The sequence below is a fragment of the Miniopterus schreibersii genome (assembly GCF_964146895.1).
Source record: "Miniopterus schreibersii genome assembly, chromosome: 2".
Lineage (NCBI taxonomy): Eukaryota > Metazoa > Chordata > Mammalia > Chiroptera > Miniopteridae > Miniopterus > Miniopterus schreibersii.
In genome coordinates, this window is record NC_138102.1 from 129,199,798 (window position 1) to 129,223,764 (window position 23,967).

The 23,967-nt window shown below is 42.2% G+C and overlaps 1 pseudogene across 1 annotated transcript; it reads right to left on the reverse strand.

The window, feature by feature from the left end:
- Positions 1-21,321: 21,321 nt before the first annotated feature.
- Positions 21,322-22,709, reverse strand: LOC308553825 (glyceraldehyde-3-phosphate dehydrogenase-like; annotated as a pseudogene). The gene is made up of 3 exons: positions 22,295-22,709; positions 21,696-22,043; positions 21,322-21,500 (listed from the first exon to the last, which is right to left on the reverse strand). The product of its transcript is annotated as a glyceraldehyde-3-phosphate dehydrogenase-like (transcript).
- Positions 22,710-23,967: the final 1,258 nt, after the last annotated feature.

The window sequence follows — 23,967 nt, forward strand, 5'->3', positions numbered from 1 at the left end:
GGGACAGAGAGAAACATCAATGTGAGAGCAAACATCAGTTGGCTGCCTCCTGCATGCCCTCTGCTGGGGACTGAGTGAGCAACTTGGGCACGTGCCCTGACTGGGACTCAAACCAGCAACCTTTTGGTGTTCAGGATGATGCCCAACCAATTGAGCCATACGGGCCAGGGCTCAACAACTTTTTTTTTAAACATATCTTTATTGATTTCAGAGAAAGGAAAGGAGGGGGAGAGAGAGAGATAGAAACATCAGTGATGAGAGTCATTGATCGGCTGCAGCCCGCAACCCAGGCATGTGCCCTGACTGGGAATCAAACCCTGATCTCCTGGATCCTAGGTCGACGCTCAACCGCTGAGCCACACCTGGCTGGGAAACAATTCAACAAACTTTTAATATACAGTTTCTGTGTGTCAGAAACTGTTTCAGATTCTTAGGGCAGAAAAATGAAAATGTGTCTCCTGCTTTCAAAAAGCTTAGGCATAGAACAAAAGAAAAGTCAGTTTTATTAGATGATTCACTACAACAGACATAAAAATTAATTCATTTATATAAATATGCAGTAGTCCATCTGAATTATGACAGTAACCCTACTGCAGACTTACTTTTTAAGTGAGAATTTAAGTAATTTACCTTGAGTAATTTGATATTCACCTGTTCACATATATACATTTGCATATTTTAATTTGGAAATGCATTAAAAAACCCCAAATTTTTGAGTATAACTAAATGCTAACCCTAGTCAATTTGCTGTTAAACATAATGCATTATGGAATCATAAGTTAACTGCAATTTTGAATAAGAAGATCAGGGAATTATTTGTCAGAAGATCCTAGTTTAGATTGGGGCTAAATAATGATTTATTGACTTAATTGCTACCTGTAACTTCACCTGGGAGTCTTATAGGCGTTTCAAACTTATCATGACCCAAACTAAGTTCTTTATCTTACCCACCCCTCATTCCTCCCCTGCATCATGATTTTCTGTATTCCTTTTGAAGTGAATGGCACTATACTATTCTTTTGACTCAAGCCAGAACTCTAGTGATCATGCTAGATAGCCATCTCCCTCATTCGACTCTATCAGTAAAACTTACAGATTTTACCTCCGAAATATTTCTTGAATCTTTCCATCTTCTCCATCCTGGATCATTATCGTCTTAGTCATACTTTCCAGTCATGCTCCTCTAAAATCCATCTCTATAGTTACAATGATCTCACTAAGCTAAACTGTCCAATTCATTACTTAGATTAAAATTTGGCAAAATGTCTCCCCGCATTCTTTAAAAGTGATGTCCTTTGTAAAAATCAATTTTAAAAAAATCAAGCTAACCTGCAATAAAGAGGTCCTTTTATTGCAGGACTCCTCAGAGCCTTTGATATGCGAATATTTGCACTCTGAATCACTAAGCAGGGGTAAAATTGAGGGTATTTCCAGATATAAGTCACTGTGAAGCTATTATTTTGAGGAACACTAAGAACATGCCATGAAACACCTGTAAGAATACTAATACTTTATATAATTTGGCTTAGGAAACTTGGTCTACAGAAAGAAAGTTAGTCATCTTAATGTAGCATATAAGACTTCCCATGACCTGGTCCTCACCTTTCTCGTAAGCCTCATTTTCGACCACTCCCCACCTTGAACTTCATGTCTAATAATAGCAAACCAAATCCAGTTCCTGTACACAGCACGTACCCTGTAATTTTGTTCAAGCTCTTCCCTCTGGAACATTTTTCTTCATCTGGCTAAATCTACTCACCTTTCGACTCAGCTCAGGGACCTTTCTTGAATTCCAGATAAATGCCTCTCTTCTGAGCCCCACTACCACAGCACAAAAAATGGGGCTAATCTGTTTATGTGTCTTCCTCCCCTGTTTTACTGGGGCATAAATTCCCAGAGGCCATGCTGTGGTGATGATGATGATAATAATAGCTAAGTTTATTTCATGCACTAGGTGCCAGGCTCTGTATATGAATTATTTTATTTAATATTCACAAAACTTCCATGAAGTTGAGATGATTATTACCCTCATGTTGCAGATAAAGAAGGTAGGCTCAGAAAGGCTGGGGGACTTGCCTGAGGCTGTACCGCTAGCGAATGACAAGCTGGGGTGTGACTTTAGACAGCCTGACTCCTGAGGCTGCACCTTTTGCCACTGTATCCATTACAGCTGCTTGACCCCTGGCAGTGGACATAATAAATGTTTTTAGATCTAAACAGTGTTTGTGTGTGTGTCCTAAAACTACTAGCACTGAGGAAGTTGGATATGATGTAGGAAAGAGAAGCATTTGCTGTTAAATTTCATTTATGGCAAAAGTGGCAGTGGGAAGGGAGCAAGGCAGGGACAACCAGCTCATGTACTAAACTATTGTCAGCTTTTGTGTTGTCTGAGACATACGCTCTGCGGATGGCCAACCCCTGTTTCACATCTGTGTTGGTCTTTGCAGAATAAAAAGCACATGATTGTTTAATGGGGACTATTAACCTTGTCACCTACTTGAGTAATATCTAATAAATCTTTTCATTCAAAACCCAACAGGAATTTCTAGTTAGAAATGAGTGTGGGAAATATTTGATCTCAAAAATATTTTCATACACAAAGAATACATATGTGTTCGTGAGAGACACTGAATATTCAATGACATTTTGTGAATATAAGTTGAACACTTATCCTGAGCCTGGAACAGTTGACAGTTGCCTTTGAGAGCTGCAAAACAAGTTTATGACAGCTTCTGCACTTTAGAATTTTGATATGTGCCCCTCGAGATTAGGAAGTATCTTATAGTAAGTCTCTAAATTGGTATTTTTTTAAAAATAAGGACAAGTTCAAATACATTATTTTGTTGTACCCTACGAGGATCACAAGTCATCATGACACAGTTATAGTTTGAAATACAACTAAGAAATATGTGGAGTCATGATCCCTATAATACAATTTTTCCTTCTTAATTAAATGTTGGAGATAATAGAAACATTGAAAAAAGAGTATTAGCTTCTAATGATAAAACTGGTAACCCCCATAATATATGTTTTATGATTTTGTTTAACAAGTGTCTGTTTTGTGTTAGATCAAGTTAGTCATTGTTTAGAATAGAGACCTGCATGAATTTCTATTCCAAATGAACTATTAATGGAAATGCTTGCAAATAACTGGGCTTCTTTTCTGTTTAATATGTGCTATGTCACTTTGAATAACTAATTTTCCTTATATCAGAATTCTTTCACTATAAAAGAAAAGGTTTCCTAGTTGCCAGTCCTTTTTTTTTCCTTCGGAGAATTAACCACTCATTGGCAAGTTGTAGCCTGGGATTTACTGGAATTCTTCAGCTCTCTCCCTTAAGCATATGTGTTTTCAGTGAACATCTGTTAATTTACCTGGGAAAGAGTTCTCAACACCATTACAGTCAATAAATCCAGCTGTCTCATTTTTCAGTCTTAGCTATTGTTTGGATCATGTGTTAATGCTTGTATGAATAAAGGATCCAGAAAATATCTGCTACGATGTAATTTCTTTATTCTTGTGTGAGACCATAGTATGAGACAATAGACCTGGGGGAACTCTGTACTTACAGGGAGGAAAAACAGAAGTTTTGATTTTTTTTCTTTAGCTAAATGATATAAAACTTTAAAACTTAAATTTCAATAAATATTGCAGATGGGTTAAGTAAAATCCATCAACTCGCAGTATTTTTCCTGTTTCTATTCACTAGTGAACTACAGAAGCCAAAAAAGAAAAAAAGGAATGTTCCAAAATAAGACATAAAATCTGGGTTTAGGGTTATAAGTTAATAGTTCCTTTTTGCCCTGTGCCCCAATTATTTTTAGGCCCTGGGCCTCTGAACCCAAGTACTGCATGGCAGCTTTAACTTTTTACCAGAAGCCAGTGGTCTCCCTCTTTGCCTACCCTATCTTGTTGGCAAATGCTTCGTGGTGACCCAATTCTGCTTCCTGTTTAAACTGTATAAACGATTCATTTGATTCAGTATCTAGCTTTTGATCCTATTTGCAAATATATAGTTGAGAATGATTCCATTCATTAGCTGATTCATTTTTCCGCTGCTGACCAAATTTGGACCCTTTCATTGTTAACCTCGGATGAAGGAAAAGAGAAAACTCTTTGAAGCCCCTCCCACTCCTGATTCTACAGGTCTGATATGGAGGCTCCATAGGGCAGAAGCATGGCTTGGCTGATCCAATGCCCACTTCCAGATCTCTCCACCCTCGCCTACCTCTACCATAGAGAATGGAGAAGCTAAATAGCCACTGCTCCAGTCTCCTCCGAAGCAAGGGGCAGCTTTCGGACAGAGTTCTGGCCCACAGCTCTGAAGCGTAAGTGGAATTCTTCTAGGAGGGTCTGGGGAAAGGCCTTTCATTTCCTGATAAAAGAGACCAGAGGCTGCTGGTACTACTTAGACTTTTTTGGGGTCTTGAACATGGTTACAATGTCTGGATCTGAAGTAGTCATCTTGAGACTTTGAGACCATAAACCAAAGTATGAGAAATTGTAGAAGAAAGCTTGGTTTTTATTATGTCGTGGAGCCCCATGTGATACGGCACTGCTTCCCTCTGGACATTATATATGAAAAACAAATCCCTATGTGATGGATGTAAGACATGGCTACAAATGCTTTGACACTCCTCTCATCAAAAGATGTAGTCTAGTTTCCCTTCTCTCGAATACAGGCAGCCTTAGGGACTGGCGCCTAACAACTAGATTGCAGTAGGAGTGATATTTTGTGAGTCCCCGGGCCAGATCATAAAAGGGGATACTGTCTTCTCATCTCTCCCTCCCACATGCGACTTGGGAGCCTTGAGTTGACCTATCAAAAGTCAGTCTGCACGGAAGCTGTCCTGCTGGAGAAACCATGTGAGACGCCTGAGCAGCCCCAGCTGGACTAGACCCCCACTCTCTTGGTCTTCCCATCAAGAACAGACAGACATGTGAGCGAACCGGTCTTCAGATGATTCCGGCCCACAGTCTTCAAGATGCCCAGCTGATGCCAAGGGGAGCAGACAAGGGCCTCCGAAACTGCAGATTCATGAGCAAAATAAATGTTATTTTAAGCCACTAAATTTTGGGGTGGTTTGTTATGCAGCAATGCTGAAATGGCCTACTTTTTAGACTATTGTTATTTGGATGTTCCGTTATGTGAAGCCAGAGCATCCCTACCTTAGCAGTAGAAAAGATGAAAAGGAATTGCTGAAATGACCCCTTTAAATGACTAGATATGCTGATTATCCATTCTATTACTCTCTTAACCTGGCCATAGTAACCAAGTTAACTATAGTACTGATGTCACAATTTTCCATTGAAGTCGATGCTCCTTTAGTTATATAAAGTTTTTATTTACAATAAGACTGGGCTAATAGAAATGTAGAAAGGGAGACATTTCAATTCAGGGCACCATATTGCTGTTTTCCTGCTCTGTTGGCATTTTGGAAACAACAAAAACAGTATCAATAGCTGCCTCACCAACCAGTAAAGCTTGCCTGAGTCCCCAACTTCATCAAAATCCCATCAGTGTTTGAGGCTATTTTCTTAACGAAATGCTCCGAGCATTTGACAGCTTTGTTTTTTCACTGACATTTGCAGCTTTTTAAATAGATGAATATTTAATGTCATATTTAATAGGCCAGATTCTTTGAAGCAAAATCCTATTAGTTAGTTCCCACTTTTTAAAGAGTAGATGGTCACTAATTATTGTTAGAATTTATTTAAAAGTTTTAATATATGGTTTTAATCATAAACTCGTTTATAAATCCAATATATAATATAGAAACTAGTAAGGGTGTTTTAAATGAACATTCATATCCTTATATGGAAGCTGCAGTATAAGTTAAAAAAACCTTTCATACTAAAGTAACATAATGTCATTTCTAATGATGGAAATTCCTAATCAGCTTTGCAATATAGTTTGGATAATTTTCTTTTCCCATTGCACTGAAATTTTAAACCTAAAGGAACAAAATGTAACTCTTGAAAGCTGGCTGCACAAAAGCCAATTTTATTTTTGTGTGTTTATTTACTCAGTGTCCACATCCTTAGACTGTTGGCAAATGCACAACTGGGTGGAGCAGTGTACATGTGTCATTGTACTGATGGGATGGGTGTGGGGCTGACCGGGCCAGCAGGAGGGTCCTTGCAAAGAGAAGTTACATAAGTGATATCATATGCAGAAGCAGCCTCTGGGGTTTAAAATAACTGGGCAGGGAGTGTCAGCCTTTCTTGGATCTGACTTATTGACTTAAGATCCTTAAGGGTCAGACCTATATTCCTGGGTGGGCTGGAAAGTCTGTTTACCAGCACCCAGTTCCTAATAGCAACTCTGCATAATCGCTCAAAGAGCCTGGGAACGATCTTTTGTCTCAGGGCAGGAAGGTGCTGGATGCAAAAGCTGAACCAACATTGCAGCGAGAAGCCTAAATGGGACAGATGTTTTATGCTGCGCCTCAATTGTGGTTGTTTCCAGCATAGCTTCCTTAAATGAACAGGAAACAGAAAAACAGAGAAGATGACTGCTTTTGCATGGCAGTTCCAAAGCAGATTCAAACTAGCACTAATTTCCCATCCCATCCTTCTCCCTACCCAGCTTTTTTGGGGGGAACTGAATTATTGATGTATGAGACATGCCTTGTATTCATGCTACCCAATAGTTTTATTTTTGCAACTTGTGAAAAATAAGCTGTCACTGCATATCTGCCCTGGTGCGAGAGATTTCTTGGGGGCCAATATCATAATTTAATTGGCACTGGGACCCCATCTAGCACCTGAGAAAATATTCAATCAGTGGACAGTCATATAAGACCATGGGAGTGGAGGGAGTGGGAGTGAAATTTAACAAAATTCAGAACACAACACAAATACATATTAGATCTCTCATTTGCTTATGGTAACCCTGACCCCTGAGCAGCCTAGCCTGTCAGATATCTCTTGAGATCCTCATTAGGGAGAGACTGGTATCTGTTTCTGGCACTGTGTGCTCTGAATCTCATTTGGTGGTCCTCTGGATTAGAACCCTTAGCTTCAGCCCCCAGCTCCGCCTACACCTTCTCCAAGCTAATGCCTTTCCTTGAGTTTCCCAGATGCCTGCGGCACTCCCTTCCCCCATTTCTTGGTATTGGCAGATAGAGCCCATCAATTCCTCTCTACTGCTAGTGCCTCTTCCTGAAGTCCTACCCTCCATCAGAAACTGGAGAGTCTCTCACCCGTATAAATGATTGCTTTCAGAAGCTTGACCTATGGAAGCGGACTCCTTCCAGAGGTCAGGTTCTTTCATTCACTGAAGCTGTATTTCTCGAAGCATTACAATTATCTGGGATGCTTCTTAAAGTACAGATTCCCACTGATTCAGGCTCTCTCAAGTCTGCATATGTAGCAAGCTCTTCATGGAGGCAGCTGATTCCACCTCCGATCAAGGTGCAGAGAGCTAGTTAATTTTATCGCTATACTCATCGAGTTTAGGATTTCTTCTTAGCAATGAGAGTATCTTTTCACCCTCACAGTTTGGCAACCTCAGGAACAGTCTGCCAGTTTCAATAGTTGGGACACCACCCAGCCCTTCTCCTTGCAACAGTCTCCAAACAACTGCAACTGTGCTTTGTGGGAAAACTTGAGGCTGAGAACTGCACCTGACCTTTCATCCTCGGCCTTGGCTAGCCTTCCCGTGCACCTTTGAGGAGCTCCCTCCCCACCACGTCATCTGTGTTCCCCTGTACTCTGGTCTTTTCCCTGCTCTGTGTGTCCTCTCCCTAAGCACCTGTCTTACCACACATGCTCAGCCCCATCCCCTCTCCCTCTGGACTTCCACTGCAGGGTAAAGCCCCTTCTATCAGTTCCATGTGGCCTCAGCTGAACCCTGGCTCTCCCTGGGGATGCTCTTTAATCCCTAGTCTTCTTTAAATTTTTTTTTTTTAAATCCTCACTGAAGATACATTTTTATTGATTTTTAAAGAAAGGGAAGGGGGGGAAGAAAACATTGATGTGAGAGAGAAACATCGATTGGTTGCCTCCCATATGTGCCCCGACTGGGGATCGAACCCACAACCTTTTGGTGTAAGGGGCTCCAACCAACTGAGCCACCCAGACAGGGCTCCTCCTTAGTTCTCTTAAGTGGCCCTTTTCCCCACTCCCATTATGAACCACAGAGCTGATGGTGGCAGGTGTGGGATAGAGTTGGGAAGCGGCGGCAAACATTTTCTGTAAAAGACCAGGGAGTAAGTATCTTTGTACTCAAGTCTGCCATTATAGCACAAAAGCAACCACGGATAGTACGTAAACAAACAAATGTGAATTTCATATAATTTTCATGTGATATAAAATATTATTCCTTCTATGAAAAGTAATTTCAACTATTTAAAAATGCTGTGACAACATGGATGGACCTGAGGAACATTATGCTAAGTGAAATAAGCCAGTCAGAGAAAGACAAGTAACATTTGATTTTGCTCATATGTGGAATTTCATGAACAAAATGAACTACCAAGGAAAATAGAGACAGACTCATAGATAGAGAGCAGGCAGACAGCTGGGGAGTTAAGGGGTAAGGGGAAAAGTGTTGGGGTGTTGGAGGGATTGAGCACAAAAAAAAAAGAGAGAGAACTAAAAAATACCCACAAAAATGGAAAAACCATTTTTAACTCATGGGCCGTACATAAGCAGAAGACGGGCTAGCTTTGGGCCATGGGCTATAGGTCATTGACTTCTGATCTAAATCCGTGCTTCTCAAGCTTTAAAGTACGTACACATCACTAAGGGTCTTGCTAACATGCAGACTCTAATTCAGTAGATCTGGGTGGCACCAGAGATTCTGCATTTCTGACAACCTCCCAGATGATACGAGTGCTCCTAGTCAGCATGCCACACTGAGTAGCCAGCCAGGTACTACAGTCATGTGTAAAAATTCATTCTTTATCTAATAAAGGCATTAGAAATGGTTTAATGATATAGGAAAATGCTCATACTGTAACTCATGGTAGGTAGCAAGGTTGTGTGGAAAGCATGGTAGTTGAGAGAGGCTTTTAAACCAAGCAGACTGCCACTTATCAGCTATATGAATCTGGACACACTTCTTAACCTTTGTTTCCATGTTTTCAACTGTAAAATGAGATAACATTGTCTGCTTCAGAGGTTGCTTTGGATTTTAACATGATAATGCACTTAAGTGCTCAATAAATCTTATTATTTTTAAATTTAAAAAGCAAGACCTGAACTTGTAGATAACAAAATAATAAGTTGAATTTTGAGTGCCGCAGGGGGTTTCCTTTCTTTCTTTTGTGGAAAACATTTGTAAGAGTCATGCCCATTCATTCATTCAAAAAACATTTGCTGAGCTGCTACTTCTCCTGCCAAGCAATGTTCTTTGCTGGATCTCCAAAGATGAGTAAAATGTAAGTTTACCTAAGTGAGAGAGACGGAAACAAAAGGCAATTTCAGCATGGAATAAGTCTGTATGAGAGTATATGCCGAGCGCTGGGGAACAAACAGGAAAGAGCCCTCACCCTGCTAGGAGGGCAGGCTGGAGGGGTTCCACACAAGGTTCAGCTAGATTCACTGATGAATGTGGGTCTGCCTGGCGGAGGGAGGAGGGAATAGGGTATGCAAAGGCAGAGGAGAATTCAGGAGGAGTCCAGGGAAACCAGACCCTAGGGATGTGTGGGAGAGGCCAAGGGCGACACCCTGACCAATCCGAACACACGTAGGCCTTTATGTCAGAGGTTTGGAATGGCTGGGTATGAGCTGGGGTGGGCCATTATCCGTTTTTGGAAAACATCCTGATAATACCATCATATATGCTAGCAGGGACTCCGAGAAATGGCAGGGCCAGAAAATCCTTGACCACTTTTGCTGGAATCACAGAAACACTGGGGAGCCCTTGTGCTGAGTGAGCCAAGGCATCCCAGCCTCTATAGCTTGTCCCTAAGGAATACAGGGTGGGGCAAAAGCAGGTTTACAGTTGTTCATGCGGAAAATAATACGATAATTAATAATACAAGCATAAGCTCTGTTTCGTGTACTCACACTGTAAACCTACTTTTGCCCTTCTGTGTATTACAGACTGGATGAGAAATCTCTACTACTTGGGACCTACCACATCAGGACAAAGGAAAATGGCCTTTGTAAGTAGCTTCCTGGGAACTTACTTGGCTCAGTAATTAGCATCTAAGTGTCTGCGACTGGAGGGACTTTGTGTGGTGCTGGTGGGGCTACTGAAGTAAAGTGTGGCATGTGCCATGGAGATTTCAACCTCCAGTGAAGAAAATGGGCACACAGATCACTACACTACAGGGTAAAGGAGGTAAAACAAAGTCTCGTAGAACTTTATAGGATGGAGAAAAAGATTATAAGGAGTTTGGACCTGGAGGTGGGAGTTTCACACGAACTTCATGGAGGAAGTAGCATTTGACTTTGCCTTTGAGATGGGTGTTTCAGTTTCTGGATGCTCCCTTCCTTATCACCAGCTTATTGGGGATGGGAGAACTGGGGTTTATTTTATAAATAGCTGACTTTAATCCATGGCATTGGAACTGATGGTAGATTCCTGAACTGACCTTCTGGATGGATAGGGTCCAAAAGCTGCCATCTGAAATGACCTTGAACCTACAGGGCAAAGCTCACCATCAAAGAAAATTTGGATTAGAGCCTCAGAATAGAAATTTAGAAACAGTTCCTGGAAATTTCTCTTCTGTCTTCCTGCCTTGATTCCCTGGGGCCTTCTGTCTGCCATAGCAGGGCTTCTAAAGTGGAGGGTCATGTATGAGAAGCAGTGGGCCCAGCAGTAAGGGGGCGTAAAGGGGGTGGGCGCCTTGCTTGGGCTAGGGCATTACATCCTGAGGCAGGGTGTCCTAAGGGGTACAATACTGCTTCCAGCCTGCTCGCTTCTCTGTTAATTCTTCTTTTCTCAGTGGTATGGGATGGCTTTTTCTGCCCTAATACTCTCCTACACCATGCTTGATCTTTTGAATTACTTTTTCTCCGTTTCACCAGCTTTAAATGGAAATTTAGCCACATCTGGGCTTATCTGATGGCTCCAAGCTGAGTTGTTTGGCCTGAAGGAATATTTGTGCATGGGGCTTGGAGCTGAGAAAAGGGTATGAAAGAGGCCACCACAGGGCTGTTTCCGGGATCAGACTGTGGACTAGGTTTGGGCTCAGTGGAGAGGGGTCTGCAGGCAAAAGCCAAAAGGGCTGTGTTTTACAAGGAACTGTTTGAGACAAGGGGCCACAAGCAATGCTGCTTCAGGGTCCAGGTGAGAAAAGCTACCCGGAGAGCACCCAGACACTGCTAATCACTTCTAGAGCCAAGTGTTTGCAGAGTCCCGAACACTTAACATCGGCTCAAGTTGGGTCTTTCATAGTGTTAAAGAAAAGAAACATTTTTCTTATTGAGGAGAATCTTCCACCTCAACAGTTTCAGTTTGGGGACCTTTGTAAATTGATCCCTGAAGGGGGGGGTAGCAGAATTTTTATAGAGGGCTGGGGTAAGGTGATGCTCCAAATGGTTGCTTGTGTAGCAGTCGCTGATGAGGCTGAGGTGCCAGAACATAAGAAGCCTGGTTGATATAGTCAGTAATGCAGGGTAAGGCAAAAGGTTCACAGTATGCAAAACAGAGTTTACTCTTGTATTATTATTTATTAATTATTATATTATTTTCCATACAAACAACAGTAAACCTACTTTTGCCCCACCTATATTGTAATAACTATGTACATATGGTACCAGTTGGGTACTGGAAATACCAGGGGGAACACTTTGTAAAGTATATGATTGTCTAACCACTATGCTGAACACTTGAAATTAACACAAAATACTATTGAATGTAAACTGTAATTGAAAAAATTTTTTTAAAAAGAAGCTCGTTTGTGCTCCCAAATATAAGAATGGGAGAAAAGATTACTGAGGTTCCTCCTTATATGGTTAGGAGAACACATTAATAAGGTTTGAATTGTTATTGTTATTGTAACCTCATTAGTACCCAATGGCTGGGGAGGCTTGGAGAAATTCGAGTTATATTTGTAAATATACATATACGTACATGCATATGAAATTGATATTATGAGCTCTGTTCTAGCGGAGAGTGTTACTCAATGCATTCACAAACACTGTGACAACCTAGGTCTCTGTGAACAGGTGCCATATTTGTATGGATATGAATCAGCAAATCTACAATTATTTCTCAGATTCCCAAGCCATTCTCGTCAATAAGTAGCAGTATGGCACAAGGCCTTTCCCCACCCAAAGGGGAGCACAGCTGGATTGTTATTGGTAGATGACCTGTCTTGCCTCTGGAATGTGTAACTGGGACTTTGTCATCTTGTTCACTTCTGTATCCCCAGTGCCTAGAACAGTACCTGGCACACAGCAGGTACTTAATATTTGTGAATGAATGAGTAAGTAAATGAATGAGCACTTGGATTTTATGTATGAGATGAAAGCCATCGCTCTGCATTCTCAGTTGCTGTTACTTCTGCCAAGTCTACCTTGAGTCCCTGGCCTACGGAAAATTCCATTCTCTCAATGGAGAGACTGTGGGTGGTTCCCAGGGCATTATGGGTCAGCATGTGGGTGTGGATTCTCGTACAAAGAGGCCCTGGGTTTAGCAGATAGTCCCAAAGTCTCAGAGGGACTTTCAGGCAGAATACTATAAACTTCATCTTCCTTAAAACACTTCATTTTTTTTCCCATTATGAAAATAACACATGCTTGTTAGCTAAAGATTGAAAATGCTAGAAAAATAGGAACGTGGAAAAATGACTCATAATCTCTTTACCCCAACACAAACCCATCCTTCTCTGTCTCCTGGATTATCGAGACAGCTTTTAAATCTGCCCCCTTCCCTCCAGCTTTGCCACCCTTCAATCCAGTTGCAGAGCCAGGGAGAGATCTTTCTAAAACAAAATAGTTCAAAGGCTTCCTGTTGTCCTCAGTGTCCCAGCTACTTAGTAGGGTTAGCTCTGTTTGTCTCTTCAACTTATTCCTCTGAGCTCCTATCATATTACACTTGTGCCAAATGGAATTTCCTTCCATTCTTTAAATGGGCTGCACCTTCTCAAGCCGCCTCTGGTCTTTTTCACAAGCTGTTCACTCTGCTTGGAACTCTCTCCATCTTTCTGGGTCCTATTCTTTTCCTCTGTTTCCTTGTCTGTGTCTGACTTTTCATCTTCTCTCTCTCTGATTCAGAATTTAGATACTACTTCCCCTGATCGGCCTGTCCTGACTATCCTTCCCCCTTTCACTACCAGGCCTGAGTGTGTCAGTCCTCTTGTTTGCTTCCAAAAACCCCACGGATTTTCCCACCATGTTGCTCGTCTTATAGCATTTCAGCCCTTGTCTGTGACAGCATCTCGTTACCCTCAGTGCACAGCAGTGTCTGGCTCATGTCACACAGCTCAACATATTTGTGAAAGTGAATTTAAACTGAACCATTGTTTACATTTTAGAAACATTTCCTCTTAACTTCTGCTTTAATCATATTGTGTTTTCCATTTTATATGAATATAATTAATCATGTAAATTTTATGTTAAATGTATCATATAAACATTTTAATCTTATGGGGTTTTTTTTACTTAACATTATATGAAGTATTTTCAATTTTAATTAGTCTTCATAAACTTCATTTTTAATGACTGCATATTATTCCACCAAGTGGATGTACTCTGGTTAACATCTTCTATTTTAGGACATTTAAGATTGTTCGCCTGCTACAATTTATTAATAATTTTGCTATCATTATCTTTGGGCACAGAGCTTTTCATATTTTGAATAATTTCCTTAAAACACCCAAAGTAAAGGTTTAAGGTCACTGGGCATTTAAAGGTCTTAATTCATGTTGCCTAATCGACTTCACAAAGTGTTATGAATTTATATTGCCACTAGGAATTTATGTGAGTGCTCATTTCACTTATCCTTACCAACGCCACTTCCTTTTTAACCATTACAAATTTTCAAGGAACGTGTACCTCCCAAAGGCAGTAGCCCCGAGGACACAGGACCAACATCTGCCCCTTTCTTCACCCCCTTTCAAGGGCAGTGTCTCAGCTCCATTTGCAGAGTGCAGGCTTTGCCAGCTTTCACCCCACTAGGCTGTGTGGTCACTCGGAGCATCCACTCCCTCCTCTTAGGGTGGGTGAGATAGTTTTAAGTTTTCTTTGTTTATTCCATTTCAAACCCTTTAGATGGGCACATGGCAACCTCTACCCTCATTGCCCACCCTCCCATCAACACACACACACACACACACACACACACACACACACACACACGTAAGTTAATATCGATCTGAGGGCAATATCCATTGAGACCACCTTCCCACTCACCTTCCTTTTCCTGGCTTTCTGATTCCTTTGCTCTTTCCTATAGTTCCAGCTCTTTTCCTCCCTGCCTCCCTTCCTCTCTCCCTCCTTCTCTCTTCCTTTTCTCCTTCCTTCATCCATTTATTCAACAAATTTAGCAAGCACCTAGCAGGCCAAGCATAAGTGCTGGGATACACAGAAAGTCAGGCAGGCGTAGTTCCTGCCTTCATGGAGTTTACATTCTAGATTAAACCAACCCACACATTAAAATGTTACACACTGAGAAAGGCATTATGAAGAAACAAAGGCTGAGAGAGTACTGAAAACTATCTTTAGGTAGACTAACACTTCCCCCCTCCCTCTCCCCTTCTTCCCCCTTAACCCTTTAACTGTGCCTTTTCTTCTCAGCACCCACCACATCTGACGCAATATGTATACTCCCCGTTGATTTGTTTATTATGTTTCCCCAACTCTGATGTAAACTCCAGGAAGGCAGGAGATTTGCGGTTCACTGCTGTGCTTAGCCAACTGCAGGTTCTCGATAAAGATTTGCTGGATGACTCCATCAGTGGAAAAGGCCTTCTGCGGATGTGTATGTGACACCGGGGCCTGAGGCTGAGAAAGAGCTGTTTGTGTAGAGTTGGTGTCAGAGGTTCAGGCGGAAGAAACAGCAGGTTCAGGGATTCTGAGGCAGGCAGAAAGAATGGAAGAGCAGCCCAGAGGGGCTGAATCAGGGTGGGCAAGGGGACAGCAACAGGGAATGATGAGATTGGGTAGGCAGGGATCCTATAATACCAGGCCTGTAGGCCCTAGTCAGGGGTTTGTATTTCATTCCAAAGGCACTGGGAAGCCACTGAAAGCTTTGCTTTGACATGACACCAGGATATGCCTCCCTGCATTGGCAGAGTATAACTAACATATTTGTGGGGTGGGGTGGGGATGAGATGGGGGCAGTTCTCATGGTGAGTTCTTGTACACAGATCTGTCCTCACCCTGCAACCCATATTCACCCTGGTGGGTGTGGAGGACCAGACTTCTCCCAAGCCTGTTGTTTTAGGGCCCTATAATTATCAGGCAACAGACATATAACTATACTCCCCTTGTTATTATGTTTGCTTATGTTTTGATATCCGGCCTCTTACTGGTTGACCCATATGGGAAACCTCAGTCCTGAAGCGTGGCCCAGAGCTTCATTTTTAGGGTGACAGTAGACCTGAGTGAGATTTGGCAACTTGGGGAAACATCTTTCATATTTTGTGACCTTCACATGAAAAGTGGAGTCATGGCTTTCCCTTGAACTTTGCCCTTTGGTCTGATGGATGGAACTTTGTCCAGCTTGGTTTATGTTTCTCAGATGGTCTGGGGTCTGGTTGAGGGACTTGCTGTGAGAATTCAGGTCCTGTAAGAGCAGCAGAGGCCCCCAACAGGGGGAGCTCCAGGGAGTTGAGCTGATGGAAAGACCCATTGCTTTCCAGCCCTTGTCATCAGCGACCTTCTTTGGGGGACATCTCTCTTCCGCCTCTGACCCCTGCAGCTTTCTTTCGTGCTCATCCTTCAGTGGTCCCTGCAACTGACCCCAGCTTTTGGCTGGTTCCACAGGCACCTCTTCCCGTCACTGACCATTCCAGGTGCAAACAACCTCCTTCTCGTCCGCCTACTTGCTCTTTGGGTCTCCTTTGCCTTGCCCTTCCCACCAGGGAACACCAGCCATTCTGGTCCAGCATTTGCCAGCTTCTCTCAGTGAACCCATGTCATTAGCTGTCCCTGAAGGACCTATTTCTCTTTGCCCAAACCTGGGAATGCATGGGACCGATGGAGCTGGAAGGTGTGTGAACAGCACAGAGTAAAATAGAAAGTACGAGTGGATAGTGGGCAGCTGGCAGACTCAGGAGACTACAACATGAGGCACATTAGAGATGCCATTTCCCCCCTTCCAAGAGGGGCCCTTTTTTTTTTTTGATCAAAGGCCTCACATAAATCTAATTATTGTAATTGAGTTAAATTTACAACAGACATAGTCTGGCACATATTTAATAGAATATACCTAATTGTTACTGGGCTGTATGGCACTTAGGCACACCCTGTATGCAATTTGTTGATGTGTTATTTCTTTTATTCAGCTAACCCACACTTTGTTTTTTCTCATCTTACTTTACTTCTCTAGCATCTATAATTGGCATTGATGGTATTTCACGATACTGCTATATTAATGCCACATGAACATCTCACACTTTGTAGTGATTATTATCCCGGAGAGGAAATTAGACACAGAGTTCACGTGCATAATTAACAAGTGGGAGGGGCCAGGACTGTGTTCTTATCCTGGTTTTCTGATCTCAGCCCATCATTCTTTCAACAATGTCACGTGCTGTTGCATAATTACTCTTCCCCGGCACACCTGAAGGTCTTAGGATCTCCTTGGCCAGTAGCAGAGGGGAGGGGAAGGACATTCTAGCAGCAAAGTGAAACAAAGCTTTGGATTCTGGAGTTGATGGTCTTAGGGTAGAAGGGTGGGAGGAGTGGAATAAGCTTTAAAGAAGGTGGGACTGACAGTACTACCTGAATGCTCTATATCCCCCTACCCCCATTCTAGCCCTGCACCTAAAAAATGTAGAACAAGTCTATACCAGGGTCCTTCTTATTGTCACACTAGGAAGATGAAATTCCCTGCCAAAGAATGGTTTCTCTCACTTGTGAATTTCTCAGAAACACATAGCATTTTATTCCCAAACTAGAAAAAAGGCATAAAAGTGGGTAAAAACTATGAAGTATGTAGTCTCCCGGTATGCGACTGGAGGGGGCTGGGGAGAATGCCTTAGGAGGGGGGTGGGGAGGTGGAGCAGTTAATGGGAGGTGTGTGTGGAGGAAGGTGGCCAAAACGGACATTGAAGAGGCCACGAACTTCCCCACTTGCCAATGTTGCCACACTGTCCTGGCATCTTACAAAAAGATTACTCTTTCCCCTGGCCTTTTCTGCTTTAGAATACCATGCCTATTCCTTTGGGAACTGAAGTGTTCTCCATTTATTTCCTACCATGAAACTTCCTTTAATTGACTTGCCAAGGACAGAGGTCACACTGTCTCCGATGGGAATCAGAGCTGCACCGTGGCCTGTGGAGTAAGCTGCTTATGCAGACAGTTGGAACAGCAGTCAGAATTCCTACTCTACTTTGTGGTGGTCATGTGAGCCTTTTATTTTTTTGGTCTCTGAACCTCTCTGTACAGCTGCAGAAGAGGTGACAGGAAAGTGTAGAAAGGACACTAAAGCCAGTTGAGCGATCTGTTCTTTGTAGGCTTGGGAGCCCCCAAATAAAAAGCTACTTCAGAACAGGTCAAATCAACTTGCCCCCCCACACCTCACGGTTGCTATAGTAACCAACAAATATGTTTGGCTTCCAGAGGCCCTGCCCCAGAAGAGGATGCTGGCTTTTGTTATGAAATTTGTGAACTTTGTTTCTCCACTATTTATTTTCAAAGTTGTTAATAGTAACGAGTTACTCATTAGCTGCAGTCCATTTCTGCTCAGGTTCGGTGCTCTCCAGGTCCCCACCTCCCTCCCCGCTGTGGTGAGTGTCTGGTGTGCGGCTGTGGCCTCTCTTAGCCTGTAGAGGTTTATGAAACGCACAGAAACACACATGGGAGTGTTGCAGTGAGGAGGCCTCAGCTCTGTTGTGTGACTTTAACAATTGTGGCCCTCAGTTCTGTTCAAATGGGGATAAAATTATCTGCCCTACCTACCTTATGGGGTTTTGTGAAGATACATGAGACTTGAGATGTAAAAATGATTTGACATGTTTAGCGCATTATAGTCACTCAAGAGGGAAGCATAATAATTTAACTTCTCAGTCTTCAGATAGAATGCTTATTACAGGTGACTAACATAGTTCCTCTTAAGTGTCGATCCTAATTGAATGATAGTGGCTGCCTGTGTGTTGAGAAGGATTCTGAGGCTGTATCTAAGCTAAATGATGGCAGTGGCGATCCTTTAGTGATCTGCTATATGTACAGGAGGGGGAAGGATGCTCCCCTATTACACTTGTGCTGCACTTGGAGGCTGTGTTCATCATTGCTCTGAAGCCTGTTTGGTGCTGGTTTGCTCTCACTGATTCATGGGAGATACACTCTTAACATTCCAGGCTGAACCCTCTAAAGGTTTTGTTTTTTTTGAAACAACATTTTGACTTCTTGCTGGTAAAAGTGAAATACGCTTATTGTTGGAAATTCGACAAATAAGAGAAGCAGACAGAAAATAAGAACAGTCCATAATCTCATCATTTCTGGATAACTTTTAACATTTTGATTATGGATGTCTTGCTATTTGATCTGACTTATTTATTTTAAATGATCAACTGGTTGCTGTGTGGAAAATGGACTGCAGGCAGGCAGTGTGGATGCGGAGAGGTCATTTGGGAAGCTCTTGTAGAAGTGTAGGGGGGATGCTGGTGGCCTGGGCTGGGGGCTGAATAGTGGACATGGTGAGAGGTTGTTGGATTTGCTGTGCATTTTCAACCGAGAGACAATGGGACTTGCTAATGGACTGGATGTAAGGAAGGAAGGCATAAAAAGGATGCTGTCCAGGTTTCTTGTCCCATTTCTGGAGAAATGATAATCCATTCACAGAAATGGAGAACAATGAGAGAAAAGCAGGTATGTGGGTGCGGGGCATGGTGGTGGAAATCAAGAGTTTAAGGTTGGATATGAGAAGTCAGAATGAAAACTTCACACCCATGAAACTTCCTTTAAGCAGGCAGTTGGATATGTGCTGGGAGTTCCCAGGAAGAGGAACTGGGGATTTTAATCTGAGGGTCATCATCAGAGAGAGAATGGAAAAGAGATGGAGCCCATCTACAGAGGTGAATGTAGATGGAGAGGAGGCGTGAGGACTGTTGCCTGAGGCCCCCCAAGATGCATCCGTTGGAAAGAGGGTGCAGCATAGGAGACCGAAGGAGCAGCCAGTCAGTGTCTAGGACAAAAACTAGGAGAGAGAACAGTGGTCAGTAGCCAAGGGCAGAGGGTCATTCAAGAGAAAGGAAGTGCTTTCTCTCTCTTTGTACACACAAAAACACTTACACGTATATAGTACTTGTATGTACACATGTATATTTTTACATAGGCTATGTACATTTTTACATAAATATAAGGGCTTCTTCATTTATCATGAGGACTTACTCCTACCCTTAAAAACCTAACATATCCCTTTGAATGGCTTTAAAGTATTCCATCTTCATGGATACAACATTGGGATGAACCTTCTTCTGTGTACATCTTGTGTTATCTTAGATTAAATTCCTGAAATGGAATTACTGATGAATATAACATCTTTAAGGCTTTTGATACATGTTGTCAGATTACCTTTCCGAAAGGTTGTTCCAAGGTTGTACACTCCAGCAGTCAACTGGAAAATACTTGGCAATTACTGTTATTATTAAATATATATATATATGTATATATATTTATAAATATACACATAAAAATAATATATATGTAACTCTATATAGAGTTTGCATGAGTTGATTAATGAAGGTTTCAGCATAAGGCTTCTTGTACTCAGTCTGAGTAGTGAGCAAGTTCATCTCTGTACTCAAAAACTTCGTAAGTATGAAAAAATGAGTATAAACATCACCCAAGTTAGCTATTCAGGCCAAGAGGGCTGGGAGGAGGAGAAAAGCTGGTTTTGAGCCAGTTTCTAGGTTGAGGGGTGGAGTAGATCTCGGTCAGCAGTACAAGAGACTGTGGTTCCCACAACTTACAACGCCTCCCCTCCCTGCCTGACTTCCTGTGGGCCCAGCCTGGGAAAGGGCGTGGCCGAGAGGCAGAAGTAACTCTCTCAGCGCAGCAGTGAGAGCCCAGATGTGATAGGTGGTGGAGTCTCTGTTGCCTTGTAAACAACAGTCTAAATTGCCCAACTAAACAATAAACATGTGCCAGAGGGACTTAGGCAGACTGCCCCACATATAAGGTCCCTTGCTGACTGGGTGGAGCCATTTCAGTTGTGACAGGCCTGGTCTCTGTGTGGAGATCTTAAGAATCCTCTGCTTAGCCTTTCCGGGCATCTGTCCAGCTGAAGTGGAAAGACCCTGTGTGTTGTGAAATGCAGCAGGGCACGGCATCTTGCTGTTGGTCTGCAGCATTGCAAAGGACAGTTGCACCATGCTGTTATGCTACACATGTGGAAATTGCAGATACTGAGGTGATAGAAATCTTAAGAATATGTGGAACATAAAGATAGGCTGAAAATGGGGATTATGGCAATCTTGTATGTATTGTTTCTCATTTCATAACCATGCCAATTGGAACAGAAAAAGAAAGCATCACAATTTTTTGCTTTCTGAATGGCACCAACACTTGTTTATTGTCTATAGCAGCCAAGAAAGAGTCCTGAGAGAACACAACCATGTACATTAGCACAGGCCCCATATCCAAAAGAAACCATTCTGTGACAAGTTAAAAATGAAAATGGAAAGTTTTTAATAGAAATAAGGCTAATACTCAGTTTCTTCAGATGTTTTTCTTTTTTAATTGTTAAATACTACATTTTCATTTTTATCATTCAATTAATGGAAAAATGTATAAAATAAAGCTAGTCTTCTCTTGGTCCCTCAAACCTCACTCCCACTCTCCAATGGTGTGGTATGTATTTTCCAGAACTTTGTTCATACAATTGCAAACATACACAAGTATATTATATGGCCTAATGTATGGTATGTTTATCAAACTGCTAGCATATAGTTAGTGTTCAGTAATATGTACCCGAACATATAATTTTAAAAAGTGAGGTTATACTATACAAATTTTGTGACTTGTTTTAAATTTTATTTATTTTATTTTTTTGGCTAAGTTCAGTGAACCTTATTGATGGTGCACGACAAGGTAAGGCTTCCTAAGCCCTTCCCTTTCTTCGTGGGGGTCTGGGATGTAAACTGTGGAGGTCAGGAGATTCTCAGTGTGTTAGGGGATCGATTTGGGACAAAAACTCCCCAGAAGCTGAAGGCCTCTCTTCCTCGCACTGGGACTGGTGGTCCAGGGGGCTCTTACTCCTTGGAGGCCATATGGACCACCCTGTTGCTATAGCCAAATTCATTGTCATACCAGGAAATGAGCTTGACAAGTGGGTGTCACCATTAAAGTAGCAAGAGACAACCTGGTCCTCAGTGTAGCCCAGGATGCCCTTGAGTTACCCCTCCGATGCCTGCTTTTTTTTCCTTAATATCTTTAGTGATTTCAGGGAGAGAGAGATAGAAACATCAATGATGAGAGAGTCGTCACTGATCGGCTGCCTCCTGCAAGCCCCCGACTGGGGATCAAGCGCGCAACCCCGACCATATGCGCTGACCGGGAATTGAACCTCGATCTCCTGGATCTTAGGTCAATGCTCAATCGCTGAGCCATGCCCAGCCGGGCCCACTACCTTCTTGATGTCATCGTATTTGGCAGCTTTCTCCAGGCGGCAGGTCAGATCTACAACCGACACATTGGGGGTGGGGACACAAAAGGCTATGCCAGTGAGCTTCCCATTCAGCTCAGGGATAACCTTGCCCACAGCCTTGGCAGTGCCAGTAGAAGCAAGGATGATGTTCTGGGCAACCCCTCAGCCATCACGCCACATCTTCCCAGAGGGGCCATCCAAGGTCTTCTGGGTGGCAGTGATGGCATGGACTGTGGCCATGAGTCCTTCCACTATGCCAAAGTTGTCATGGATGACCTTGGCCAGGGGGACCAAGCAGTTGGTGGTGCAGGAGGCATTGCTGATAATCTTTTTATTTTATTTTATATTTTTAAAATGTACCTTTATTGATTTCAGAGAGAGGAAGGGAGAAGAAGAGAGAGAGATAGAAACATCAGTGATGAGAGAGTCATTCATCAGCTGACTCCTGCACGCCCCCAACTGGGGTTTGAGCCCGTAACCCGGGCATGTGCCCTGACCGGGAATCGAACCTCGATCTCCTGGATCCTAGATCGATGCTCAACCGCTGAGCCACGCCCAGCTGGGCAATTGCTGACAATCTTGAGGGAGTTGTCATACTTGTCATGGTTCACACCCATCACAAACATGGGGGCATCTGCATGACGACCCTTTAGGCTCCACCTTTCAAATGAGCCCCAGTCTCTCCATGGTAGTGAAGACACTGGTGGACTCCACAACATACTCAGCACCAGCGTCACCTCATTTGATGTTGGTGGGATCTCACTCCTGAAAGATGGAGATGGACTTTCCACTGATGGCAAGTTTCCCATTCTCAGCCTTGACTGTGACTGTAAACTTGCCATGAGTAGAGTCATACTGGAACATGTACCCCATGTAGTTGAAGTCAATGAAGGAGTCATTGATGGCAACAATATCCACTTTGCCAGAGTTAAAAGCAGCCCTGGTGACCAGGTGCCCAATACGGCCAAATCCATTCACTCCAAACTTCACCATCATGTCTCAGGGTTGCAGCTAGCACTGTGCAGGAAGACGTGGCTGTCTGATGAACAGGAGGTGCAGAGAGCCTTAAATTTCATTTAAATGCAATTTCTCTTTGCCTCTTGGCAGGCAGTTTAGTTTGGTCCTTGCTTTATAAAAACAAAAAACAAAAAACAAAAAACAAAAAAATGTTTTGAGCCAAAGACTACCAGATTCATTCATTCAACTATTATTGTTGCCTATAAACTATGTATCAAGCTTTGTTCAAGGTGCTGGGAGTAAATGAAATGATAAAAATCCTTAAAACAGCAATAAATACATATCTATCAATAATTATTTTAAATGCAAATGGATTAAATGCTCCAACCAAAAGACACATGGAGACTGAATGGATAACAAAATAAGACCCTTACATATGCTGTCTATAGAGACTCACTTCAGATAAAAAGACATATACAGACTGAAAGTAAAAGGATGGAAAAGATGAAAAAAGAAGGAAACAAACAAAGAACCCTGGGGTAACAATACTTATACCAGACAAAAGAGACTTTAGAACAAAGACTATATGACAAGAGACAAAGAAGGACCCAGCAACTCCACTTCTGGGTATTTATCTGAAGAAACCCAAAACACTAAATTGAAAGACATATACATCCCTATGTTCATTGAAGCATTATTTACAAATGCCAAGATATGATAGCCACTTAAGTGTCCATCAATACATGAATGGATAAAGGCGTGGTGCATATATCAATGGAATATGATTCAGCCATAAGAAAAGAATGAAATCTTGCCATCTGCAACAACATGGATGGACCTAGAGGGTACTGTTCTGAGTGAAAAAAATCAGACAGAGGAAGATAAATGCCATATGATTTCACTTCTATGCAGAATCTAAAAAACAAAATAAATGAACAAGCAGAACAGAAACAGACTCATAGATACCGAGAACACTCTGAGGGTTGCTAGATGGGAGGGTGATTGTGGGGATGGGTGAAAAAGGTAAAGAGATTAAGAAGTACAAATTGGTAGTTACAGAATAGTCATGGGGATGTAAAGTACAGCATAGGAAACATAGTCAATAATATTGTAATAACTATGTATGGTGTCAGATGGATACTAGATTTATCAGAGTGATCACTTAGTAAGTTATATAATGTTTAATCACTGGGTTGTATACCTGAAACTAATTTAATATTGTATGTCAACTGTAATTGAAATATAAAGAGATATTTAAAGTGAAAAAAAGGGAAGAACCACAAAAGGAATACAT